Source organism: Antechinus flavipes, chromosome 3 (assembly GCF_016432865.1).
Source record: "Antechinus flavipes isolate AdamAnt ecotype Samford, QLD, Australia chromosome 3, AdamAnt_v2, whole genome shotgun sequence".
NCBI classification, from domain to species: Eukaryota; Metazoa; Chordata; class Mammalia; order Dasyuromorphia; family Dasyuridae; genus Antechinus; species Antechinus flavipes.
The window spans coordinates 161,009,608-161,023,236 of NC_067400.1; the positions used below are offsets into that span (position 1 = coordinate 161,009,608).

Consider the following 13,629-nt stretch of genomic DNA (forward strand, 5'->3'; position numbering starts at 1 on the left):
ATATACACATATCCACACATATCCACAAAATATACAGACACACACACACATATCTCTGTTTAACTAAATTTTAGATTTTTAGGCATTTACTCTTTGGAATATTTTGAAAAAAAGGCAAATCAAAAAAACCAAAAGATTTCAACTTTATATATATATATATATATATATTATATATATATATAATATATATATATAATATATATATATAATATATATATATATATAAAACTAGTCAGTATTGAAGGAGTTGTAAAAATGTATATTAATGCATTGTTCATGAAGTTGTGCAGGGATATTTCAAAAAGTAGTGTGGAATTATACAAATAAAATGACTAAAATATCCATGTCATTTGAATCACAGGTTCCATTGCTGGGCACATGCCTCCTGGAGGACATCAATTAAAAGAAAAGTTCTAGACTGCATTTGTTATTTTATTAATAGCAGCACTATTGATGTTAGCAAAGGACTAGAAATAACTATCCATTAGTGCATAGAAATATAAATTTTCATCCAGGAATATGCTGGAATTTAGGTTTTTAAAAACAATGAACAGGATAAATACAAAGCACAGAAAGACTTACATAAACTGATGCAAATCAGAGTAAGCAGATATAAACTGAAGTAAATGGAAATGAAAAAAAAAAACCCAATCACCACAAAATTGAAAATGTCTCAAAATTACAGCATATAATCTTGACTCTAAAGTCATGAGAAAATATTCCATTCTACACTTTGTTGAGGTAAAGAGCATATTCACTTGTTTGGAACCCTGTACATATTGCCAGTGTAGATTTATGATGCTTCATTTTAAAAATAAGATCTTGTTTCTCTTTTAAAGAATAATATTTTCTAGGAGGAATGCCTCTCTAAGAAAAGTGATGGGGATGAAAATAATGAGAATTGAACACCTAATAAAATTTTAAAAATCAATAAAATTTTATTTAAAAATAAAAGTAATCTTTTACCACATTCAAAATAGCATTGCCTCTTCAATAAGTTTCTTTATTTTTTTGTACTTATTCTTGTTTATGCACTTTCCTACTTCATCTTCTTAAGTGCTATTTCTATTTTTTCATATGGTACATTAGGTACTCATGTGTGAGAATCCAAATGAGGTGATTTCACTGTCATGCATTATGAAAATATATCATTAGAGAAATTCTGCCAAATATGTCCCATTTTGAAATTTATTTGTTGGTCTTATGGAATGTTTCTGGGGAGATTTGACTTAATTGGGTTTTATGTTGAACATGTTGTAGTCTAACTTCTTTCTGAATAACTTACTAAAGTTCTTCAGTAAGATCCTCTTCAGAATGTTCATATTGTTTAACAAATGAGCTTATTCGCTAAACTTTGCTTGTTATTTTTATCTTTGCACTTCACAATGCTATTGTGAAGCCATTTATAATGGTTGAGATATTTTTTGGATTCTGCTTGCTACCCCATTATGTCAAAAATGTCACTACAAATTTCTGAAGGAAATGGGTAAAAACTCATTGTTATAATAATGATCAACCTCTCAATTTTCAGCATTAAGAGTCTGTTGGAGTAATTCAGACTAAAAACATTTTAAGTACATGTATTTTCCTCTTTACAATTTTTAGTAATTTTGATTTTTGCTTTTATTCATTGAGTATTTAATTATACATACTCTATATATACAAGTACAGATAGCAATTTGTGAATCATATCATATAAATACTCAGTTGAGTCTCTCTCTCTCTCTCTCTCTCCTCTCTCTCTCTCTCTCTCTCTCTCTCTCTATATATATATATATATATATATATATCACTATCTCTCTATTTCATAGCAAGTCAGTAGTGAGGTTTTGCCCCTGGGAGTGGTAAGTTGTACCCCCAGTAAACTTCAGCAAGATTTCCCTCTCCAAAATAAGCCAGCAGCTAGATCCTGAAGCCCCATGAAAGCCAGCAGGAAAGTTCCAAACTCTAATATAAAAAGTTTAGAATAGTACAGAAGCAGATTCCAAATCTTACAAAAAGTACAAAGTGACAAAGTAGTAAGAAAAAAAAAATGAGCAAAAAAACAAAAAGGGAACTTGATTATTTAAAAGTATGGCTCTTTTTATTATTTAAATTTATTTATTTATTAAATTTATTTATTTATATAATTTATTTAAATTTATTTTTTTATTTTATATATTTTTTAAATTAAATTAAATAAATAAAATAATTTATTTAAAAGTATGGATGTGGCTCTTTTCAACAGCAAGTTCCAATGATCTTGTGAAGGAAAGAACCATCAGTACCCAGAGAGAGGACTGGGGGGACTGAGTGTGGATCCACAACATAATATTTTCACTTTTTTTGTTGTTTGCTTGCATTTTGATTTTTCTCCTTTTGTTTTCTTTTTTGAACTGATTTTTTTTTCTGGTGCAAAATGATAATTGTGGAAATATGTATAGAAGAATCACAGATATTTAACATATATTAGATTATTTGCCTTCTAGGGGAGGGATGAGGGAAAGAAAGGGAGAAAAAATTCAAATGCAAGATTTTGCAAGGGTGAATGTTGAAATCTATGCATATGTTTTGAAACTAGAAATGTTTTTTTTTTTTCTTTTGTTAAAGAAAGTTGCTCAGATTGTCCAATGGAACCATCACCAGAGTCCCACAGGTGTCCTAGGAGAGTGTAGCAGCACCAAAATGTAAGCCCTGGTGAGCCCAGGAAAGGACAATTACAAGATGGAATGCTGTAAGAACAAAGCACTGAACCCAGAAGAAAGGAGAAGGCGAAGGAAATCCACCTCCATAAGCAGAAACGAAAACAATAGCTTTTTAAATGAATAAATGTAGAACTAATCAGTGAAAATGATACCATATTTGCCCCACTATTCACAGATTCCTGTGTCAGTTCCACCAAAGGGGATGGTAGAGATGCTCTTTTCTGAAGATATCAACCTGGAGTTGGCAATCACACAAAAATTCCTCAAACTATTCTCAAAAAAAGCCACATTCCCCTTACATGAGGTGATCAATATCCCTGGAGTAATGGACATGTTTGTGTAGTTTCTGAAGAGAAGTGAGAACTGCACATTACAGTTTGAAGTTGCCTGGACAAGCATTGCCTCAGGAACCTTGCCACAGATCAAAATTGTCTTTGAAGCTGTGCCTGTCCCTATCTTCATAGAATTAATTAACTGACTTTTAGGATGTACTAGCAGTGTGGACCCTGGAAAACAGCTGCTAACTGCTCTATCTACAGAGACTATATCCTTGAACTGTGACATTCTCCCACCGCTGTTGATATTCCTCCCCAAATCCACACGTGTGACGATGACTCAGAATGCTTTGTGGGTCCTGTAAAACCTGTGCCAAGGAAAGAATCCACTCCCCGAATTTGAGAAGGTCTCTCTCTGTCTTCCTGGGCTTCTCAGCCTGCTGTTCAGCAGTAATTCAGACTTGCTGGAAGATGCATGCTGGGCCCTCTCCTATCTGTCAGAAGGTCCCAATGAGAAGATTCAAGTCGTCATAGACTAGCATCTGTTGGAGCACAGTGATTACAAAGTGGCTTCCTCCCCTCTTCTAGCAGTCAGTGGGCAACATTGTCACGGGTGATGACCCAGGTGATTTTTCAACTGCTCAATCATCCCCTACCTCCTTCACTTACTGAGTAGCCCCAAGGAGTCAAAAAAGAAAGAAGCTTGCTGGAACATTTCAAGCATCACAGTTGGAAACAGAGCCCAGATATAGTTTGTCATAAATGCAAATAGTTTTCCTGGATTGATCAAGATTCTGCAGAAAGCTGAGTTCCACAGGAGGAAAGAGGCCAGGGATATCACTGCCCCATCAGGAAGAAGTCCTGAGCAGATCAGGTATCTGGTTACATTGGGTTGCATCAAACCTTTCTGTAATTTGGTGACTATGATGGACTCTAAGATCTTACAGGTTGTCCTCAAAGGATTGGAAAACATCCTACAGTTGGATGAGCAAGAGGCTAAGAGAATTGTCATAGAGGTCAACCCCTACTGTGGCCTCATTGAAGAAGCTTATGGTTTGGACAAAATTGAGTTTCTCCAGAGGCATGAAAACCAAGAGATCTATCAGAAGGCCTTTGATCTCATTGAGCACTAGTTTGGCATGGAAGGTGAAGACAAAGGCTTGACTTCTTGGTGTCTGAGGTGCAACAGCAATTTATCTTTCAGCAATCTGAGACCCCCTTATAAAACTTCCAGCTATTATGCCTGCCCAGAGGAGGGGAGGGAAGAAGAAGAGGTGAACACCCAGGACTGGCCTCTGCAGTCTAGGCAGCAGTGGCAACAGCAGGCAAAGACAGCCAAGCTCACTGCCCCAGCCCTGGAAACTGCCCTTGTTGCCCACTCACTCACTCCCTTCCCAGGAGGCCCCAATAAGGACAGGCCAAAGCCAAGTGTTTGCTTTCATGGAGGGAAGGGAGCTTGTTTTTCCTCATTACCCACAATATTTTTGCTGTCTAACCCAGGAGCCCAGGATGGAAAAAGGAGGACTAAAGTTAACCAATTTGCACTTTTTCCCCCTTTTGTAGTGATTTTACTCTTCCTCCTTCCCTTTGTTCCTTACTGGACTCTGCCCCAGGTTGTAGGTCTTATTCTGGGTACTTGAGCATATGGAATATTGTGGTGGTGGGAATGGGAGGGAGAGGAAAAAAAAAAACTTCATACTCTGATGAAATATTAAACCTGGATGGCTGATTTGAGTCATTGAAGCTTTTTCTTTTTCCTTTTGCAAAAAAAAAAATAAATAAATAAATCAAATTGTGACAAGAGTCACAAACTTAGAAGAGGACAACAATACAAGACATTTTCCAATTTATAAATGGTCAAAGGATATGAACATACAATTTTCAGATGATGAAATTAAAACCATCTATTCTCATACAAAAAATGTTCCAAATCACTATTGATTAGAGAAATGTAAATTAAAACAACTCTGAGATACCACCTCATCACTTTCAGATTGGCTAAGATAACAGTAAAAGAAAATGTTAAATTTTGGAGGTGATGTGGGAAAACTGGGACTCTAATGCATTGTTGGTGAAGTTGTGAAATGATCCAGTCATTCTGGAGGGCAATCTGGAACTCTGCCCAAAGGGATATAAAACTGTGCATATGCTTTGACCCAGCAGTACCACTACCAGGCCTGTATCCCAAGGAAATCATCAAGGAGGAAATACAAAATGATTTGTAGCAGCTCTATTTGTGGTAGCAAAGAATTGGAAAATGAGTAGATGCCCATCAATTAGGGAATGGTTGAACAAGTTGTGGTATATGAAGATAATGAGATATTATTGTTCTATAAAAATGATGAACAAGCTGATTTTGGAAAGATCTGGAAATATTTACATGAACTGATGCTGAGCAAAACAAGTAGAACCTGGAATATATTTTATATAGCAGGATTGTGTGATGATCAATTATGAAAGATTTTGTTCTTCTCAGTGGTTCAGTGACTCAAAGCAATCCCAACAGACTTTGGACAGAAAATGCCAACTGCAAGCAGAAAAAGAACTAAGAAGATTGAATATAAATCAACCCATTATTCATTTCTTTTATCTTTTTTTTTTCCCTCTCACCCATGGTTTTCCCCTTTTGCCCTGATTTTCTCCCCGAATATGATTCACAAAGTAATTCCTAAAAACAGACAAATAAATGCATAAATAAATTAACAAATGAATGAATGAATAAAAGAAAATTATTTTTTTAAGGACAACAATATTATAATGGCTGTATATAAAACCTCAAAGAAAAATATAAATTTACCTCAGGCCCCAAAATAACTTTAGGCAGCACTTTAAAAGAATTTTAAAAAGCAAATAAGAGAAGTAAGAGAAAAACTGGAGAAATAAATGAAGGTATGTGAGATAATCATGAGAAGTCAACCTCTTGGTAAAAGAAGCACCCCAAAATAATGAAAAAGATATATAAAAATTCACCTAAACAATTCCTTAATAAATAGAACTGATAAACATAGAAAAGGAAATACAAAACTTCATTAAAGAAGGCCATTTCTTAAAAACACAGAATTAAACAAATGGAAATCAAGTGTCTTTCTGAGATGTCAAGATACATTAAAACAGTCAAAAATAAAAGAAAATGTAAAATAACTCATCTGAAAAATGACAGAACTAGAAAATAAATCCAGGCAGGATAATTTAAGAATTTAAGAATTACTGCATAACCTGAAAGCCATGATTTTTAAAAAGAGTCTGGATATCATATTTTTAAAATTATCAAGGAAAACTGATAACTTAGATATTCTAGATAAATCAAAATCCTGATATCTCAGAACTAGATGACAAAATAAAGATTGAAAGGATCCACTGAACATAATTTGAAAGAATTTGCAAAATAATCTCCCTCCCCCCAAATAGTATAGCAAATTTCAGAGTTTCAAATCAAGAAGAAAGTGCTACAAGCAGCCAGAAAGAAACATAGTGTACAGATTTTAGCAGCTTCCATATTAAAGAACCAGAGAACTTGGAATATGATATTCCAGAAGGCAAAAGATTTAGAATTCCAAACAAGAATTACCATCCACAACATAATCCTTCAGGAGAAAAATAAACATTTAATAAAATAAAGGACTTTGAAGTATTACTAATTAAATAAACAAAGGTGAATAAAAAAATTTGTCTTCAAATACAAGACACAAAAACAACATAAAAGAAAAGAAAAGAAAAAGAAATACATCATTTGCTAAAGTTTAATTTCATATTCCTTCAAGACAAGATGATATTTTTAACTCTTAAGAACTTTATGATTATAAGGGTAATTAGAAGGGGAAAACAGACAGAAAGTGAAGTTGATTGGTGGAATAATATAAAAATGTAGGAATGAGAAAAGTTTGAGAGAAGGAAGAGAGAGAGAATGAGGTAAATTATCTCACATATAAGGACAAAAGAACTAGTACAGTGTAGGATAGGATGGGGTCATGGCAGGCAATTCTTGAACATCATTCTCATCAGAATAAGCCCAAAAGGGAATAAAATCTACATTTAACTGGATATAAAAATATGCCTCATCTATTGAGCAGCAAAAAAGAATGAGGATGGAGGAGGGCTGATAAAAAAGAAGATATTAAGAGAGGTGGTTATCACAAGTAAAACATATATGAGAAGACACAATGTGAAGATAAGAGAAAGAAAGGAAAAAATAGGACAGAAGGAAATATATGCTTAGTTATCATAATTGTAAGTGTGATTAAGATGAACTCAACCCTCAAAAATATAAATGGGTGGCAGAATGGATTAAAAATTAGGATCCCACAATATGATGTTTACAAGAAACATATTTGAAGCACAGAAACACACAGAGAGTAAAGGTAAGAAGCTACAGCGGAATCTATTATACTTCAGTTTATTTTTTTTTCTAAAAATCAAGTACAGTAATTGTGACTTCAAAGTAAAAAAAAAATCTAATTAAAAGAGATAAGGAAGAAAATATACCTTTCTAAATGGTACTATAAACAATGAAGTATTATCAATACTAAACATGTACACCAAATCTTATGGCATCTACATTTTTTTAAAAAGTTAAGTTTAAATTGTTAACATTTAAATGAGTTAGAGATGTAAAAAGAGAATAAATCTACATTGGTGGGCCATCTCAACTTTTCCATCACAGAATTGGATAAATATAAGAACAACAAAAAAAGAAGTTGGTGAAGAGAGTTCTAGAAAAGATAGATATGATAGTTCTCTAGAGAAAATTGAATGAGAAGAGAAAGAAAAATATTCCATCAGTAAAAGACATATGCATAAATTGACCATGTGTTAGGACATAAAAACTTCACAATAAAATGCACAAAAGAAAAAATATCAAATCACTCTTATTCACACTATCATCTAATAAAAATCACATTCAATAAAGGATAGTAGGAAGACATATAAGAAATTATTTAGAAAATCTATTCTTAAAAAATAAGTGAGTCAAGGAACAAATCACACAATCAATAACATCATTAAAATGGCAATAATTAGACAAAAAACAATTTTTTCTCCCAACAGGATTCATAAAACAAAGTGTATTAAAATAAATAAACTTCAATAAAAATTGTAAAAAAAAATGAATTGAGCATGCAACTAAAAGTAAATTAGAAAAATAATAAATTAAAAATCTCCAATTAAACACCAAATTGGATATATTAAAAATCAAAGGAGAAATCAATAAAACTGAAACAAAGCCATTTAATAAAGAAAACTAAAGTTTAGTTTCATGCCAAAAAATCAATAAGCCATTGGTTAATTTCACTTAGAAAAGGAAAGAAAAGAATTATGGGTTTCAAAAATAAAAGGGGGTGAATTCATCATCAATAAGGAGTCAAAACAACTTTGAGTAAAACAATTTTTAGAAGTGTTTTTGTTTGTTTCATTTTGTTTGTTTTGTGGGCCCAATATTATGCCAATAAATGTAACCTAAGAAATGGGTACATATTTACGAAAATATAAATTGCCTAGAGTAACAGAAAAGAATATAAAATACTGAAATAAACTCATCTTAGAAAAAGAAATTGAACAAATCATTGATGAACTCTATGAGGAAAAATTTCCTATATTCTGATGGATTTACAATTTTCCAAATCAATATTGGTGTAAATTTTTCAAATAAATACTAGCAAAAAGACTACATCAATATATCACAAGGATCATATACAATGGCCCAGAAAATTTTGCAGTCAAATTGCAGGATTGGTTCTGTATTAGGAAATCTATCTGCATAATTGACCATATCAATAATAGAACCAGAACAAAACATGATTATCTCAATGGATGAAAAAAAGAAAGCCAATGTAATATCAATTCCTGTTAAAAAAAAATACTACTGAATTTAGAAATAAATGGACCTTACTTTAAAATGATAAATAACATTTATCTAAAGCTATTAGCAAGCATTATTAGTAATAGGAATAATTGGAAACCAATAAAATCAGAGGTAAAGCAAGGATGGCTATTATTAGTACTATTATTTAATATTATGCTACAAATGTTAGCTACAATAACAAACAAAAGAAAAATAAATTGAATGAATTAGAATAGGCAATGAGGAAATTAGATTGTTACTTTTTTATGCCAGTTATATGATTGTGTTGTTAGAGAATACTAGAGAAACAACTAAAATACTAGTTAAAATAATTAACTTCAGCAAAGTTTCAAGATATAAAATAAATCCACATAAATCATCAATATTTCTATATATTACCAACAAAGTCCAACAGAAAAAGAAAGATAAATTCCATTAAAAATAACTGTAGAAAACATAAAATACTTAGGAATCTACTTGTAAAAACTATCCCTGGGAACTATATAAACACAATTACAAAATACCTTTTTATATAAATAAAGTGAGATTTAAATAAATGAAAATTTTTAATTTCACATGGATAGACTGGGCCAATATAATAAAATGGCAATTCTACCTAAATTAATACACTTATTCAGTGCTATACCGTTGAAATCCTTAAAAAGTGTTAAGTCATTAGAGTTGATAGAGACAATAATTATCTAATTTAGTATGATTGATCTGATCCTACGAGGAGATTTTATGGGCCAGAACTTGAAACAAGGTACTAAGTCGAACTGATAGAAACAATGCTTGTGTTCACACCTTTAGAGAGCTCATATAAGCAAGAAGCTCTTAGGGCCAGAGAGCACTCTGGGAGGAAACCCATAATCCCACTCTCTGATCCCACAATCCCTCTTTCAGAGAAGGAGCATAAATAGAGTTTCAGTGAGCCAGTGAAGTCAGTTCAAGAGAAGGCTTCTCTCGGAGGTGCAACCAGATTCATTCATCCCAACATGGTGGCTGGCCTCCTGCACTTCCCCCACTGAGACCAAAGCTGGTCTGAGAAAGGCTGTCCAGAAAGCTGCCCAGCCCCAGGCAAGGAGACAAGAATTGGAAGGAGCGCTATGGGAGATTGAGAGCCAGAAGCCCTCTCTTGGAGGCAAGAGAGATTCATTCCATTTTCCACCTTTGTGCTGGCTGGAGGCTGAAGGACAAACCTTTAGATTTGGAGATATTTGGAGGGAGCTCTTGGAAAAAAGAAGAAAGATAGGCCTCTAAGAAAAGCTACCTGGGCCCAAGGAAAGAAAAAATAAACATTTGCATTTTATCAGCTGGCTGCATTTGGAGTGATTATTACTTTTAACAGGAGCTAAGGCTGCCTCCAGAAAACCTCCCCAAGAAACCTGCTTCCAGAGAGAACCATTATATTTTAAAGAAGAGAACACCACATTTTGGCACCCAGCATGGAGCTGACAAAATCCTGATTCCAGCCTCTGATCCTGAATCCAGTGGAAAAGTCTCCCTAACCCAGAAATTAGGGTGAGTACAACAAAAAAATTTTGTTAAAGGAGTTAAAGTAGAATTTCATCTAAGATGGCACAGATGTTTAGAAAACAGCCTTCTGTTTCTGTTCAAGGAAAATGTTTAGAGAATTGTCAAGGTTATGGAAAGCCAAGGTTTGATTATAATTTTGCAGTAGATCATTGAACTTTTAAAAATTATAAAGCACATATGTCCTTGTTTCTCTCTGGAAAAAGAATTGGATCTAGAAGAGTGGAAAGTAGTAGGAGAGGATCTTTGTCAATTCTATAATAAAAATAGGCCTAACTCAATTTCCAAAGACATACTTAATACATATAATTTAATACAACAGGCTTTAGGAAATTTTATAAGTGTTAAAATAAAGAAAAAGAAGAAACAGCAGGAGGGAGAGATGCCAACTAAACTAGGTGAAAATCAGGAAGAATCAGATAAGAATGGAACTAAATACAATTCTGAGTGTGATACTTCACAGCAGGAGAAATTAGATCATTCCACATCTCATGACCCTCCCCCCTCAATTAATCCTTCATGGGTAGAGGAAGAAGTAAGAGGGGAAGAGGGAGTAATGCAATCAGAACCACCTATTAAGGCATCTCCTGTGAAGCAGAACATGACAAAATTAGAAGAGGCATTAATTAAAAGCAAAAAATGAAGGAGAAGATATATTTGATTTTGTAAATGTATATCCTGTGATTGAAAAGCTTAACTCTTCAGGTCAAAAAGAGAGAAAATACACTCCTTTTAATTTGGGTTTGAATTAAAGATTTGAAAAAGGGTTGTACTCTTTATGGGGCTACATCCTCTTATGTGAAGATGTTACTAGATAATTTGTCTTATGAAATCTTAACCCCGAATGATTGGAAATCCATAGCTAGAACATGTTTGGAACCTGGACAAAATTTGTTGTGGCTTTCGGAGTTTCATGAATTATGTAGGATTCAAGCCCAACACAACAGGCAAACAGGAGCTATTGGACAAATTACTTTTGATCAACTAGCTGGTGAAAGTCAGTATGGAGAGAATTCAGAACAGATTTATTATTCCATACCAGTGTATGAGCAAATTTCTAAGGCTGCAATAAAAGCTTGGAGTTCTCTCCCTGGACAGAAAGATGGAAGTAAAGTTTTTACAAAAATAGAGCAAGGTCCCAATGAACCCTTTGCAGATTTTGTGAGACATTTGCAAACAGTTGTACTAAGAACCATTAGAGATAATGCTGCTACAGAAATAATGACCAGACATCTGGCTAAGGAAAATACCAATGAGGTTTGCAAAAGAATTATATGAGGACTAGACAAAGATTCTCCTTTAGAGGAGATCATAAGGCGCTGTGCCACAGTGGGCACAAATGCTTATACCCAAACTATGATGAATATGGGAAGACAGGGTCCCTCTTGGTAAAGGAATTCTAGAGCAACTCATAGATGTTTTCATTGTGGAAAAGTTGGACATCTAAGAGCTCGTTGTAGATACAGAGATAGAGTGAGAAGATAGAGTGAGAGAATAAAAACCGAACCTCATGTCCAAAATGCAACCGAGGCTTTCATTGGGCCTCAGACTGTAGGTTGACCCAGAGAAATGAGAGGCAGGGCCCAGCTCCAAGATATCAATCAAAAGACAGATGGGGCATGATAGCAGCTGAGGTTACACCCAGAGAGTCTTTAGAAATTCAGGACTCTGTTGTCATCAACCAACCGAAAAGCAATCAGGATTACAGTTGGGGATAATACAGGCCTTTTAACCCAACAGGGCAGTGTCCAGTGCAAAACAGTTCCAATGTAATTACCAGATGATGAGGAGAAATCCCCAAAGTGGTAAATAGAAGGGAATTAGATAGGTTAACAGCTTGGGGAAGAGGGTTTGCTTGTATCTCTACAGGGGTGCCAACGAGCCATATCTGCCTTGTCCATCAGAGAGAAATAGAAAAAGAGAAAAACCTCAAAACAAAAGAGAAGATTTAAGAAACATCTGACACCGAAAGAGCATGGTTGACAATGAGACTGTTAAAAGAATTTTAAAATATTCACAAATCATTGGATTCCCTAACACAAGATGAGATTCTTTCAGTTCTTGAAAACCAGTAAGAATAATTGGATTTCTTGAGATAAAAAATTGATGATGAGACTATTGCAGTACTTCAGAGCTTACAGGAATTATTGGATTCCTGGCACATGAACTAATGGACAATGGATTCCTTTTGGACTGTTTCTAGGATTGATGGACATGTATAAATTCTCATGTTGATTAATGTTATTTGTTACATTACTATTAGCCTGTGTTATATTACTATGTGCTTATATATTTTATGTAATTATATGTAATCCCTCCCATATTGATGGATTTATGTGTACCCCTTTCAAGTGAGCCCCTCCAGAAACCCACTAATCTGATTAGACTTCCTATTTCCTTTGGTGTTTTCATCTCCCTCCCTGAAATGTCAGGGAGGGTGTGACCACTTTCTTTTTATGGTGTTTTCACTCCTTTTTTGAGCAGTCAGGGAAGGCGTAATCACCTTCTTTGGGGGGTTCTCACCTCCTTGAGAAGTCAGGGAGGTCATAATCACCTATGTTTTAAATCAAAAGAAAACTACCAAAATATTTTATAGTCCTAGAAAAACAATAAAATTCTAACGGAAGAATAATATGTAAACAATATCAAGTGTATTATTGAAAAATATGAAAAAATATAGCTGTACCAGATCTTAATTTGTATTATAAAGTCGCAATTACCTTAATAACCTGGGACTGGTTAAGAAATACAGTAGTGGGTCAATGGAATAGAATAGTACACAATACATTGTAGTAAATGACAATGGTAGTTTAGTGTTTGATAAACACAAAAATCCTAACTTTTGGAACAAAAGCTCATTATTTAACAAAAAAAGATTAGAAAACATGGGGGAAGTATCATACAGTTTGTATGACAGAAACTAGGTATAGACCAACATTATATCATATAATATATTAAGATTAGGTTAAAATAGGTAAATTATTTTGACATAAAAGATATCATATGCAAAACAGAAAGGCATGGAATAGTTTACATGTCATATCTATGAATAAGGAAAGAATTTAAATCAAAGAATAGAGAGCATTACATTATATAAATTGGATAATTTTGATTATACAACATTAAAAATTTTTGCATAAACAAAATCAACACAACCAAGATTAGAAAGAAAGCAGAAAAAATTTGGGAGCAGGATTTGACACAAGTATCTCTGATAAAAGTTTCATTTCTAAAGTATATAGAAGACCTTGTCATATTTATAAGAATTAAATTCATTCTTGAATTGATAAGTGGTAAAAGA

The 13,629-nt window shown here is 33.6% G+C and overlaps 1 pseudogene; it reads left to right on the plus strand.

Annotated features, from left to right (window-relative positions):
• Window positions 1-2,664: 2,664 nt before the first annotated feature.
• On the plus strand, window positions 2,665-4,600 carry LOC127557826 (importin subunit alpha-7-like; annotated as a pseudogene).
• Window positions 4,601-13,629: the final 9,029 nt, after the last annotated feature.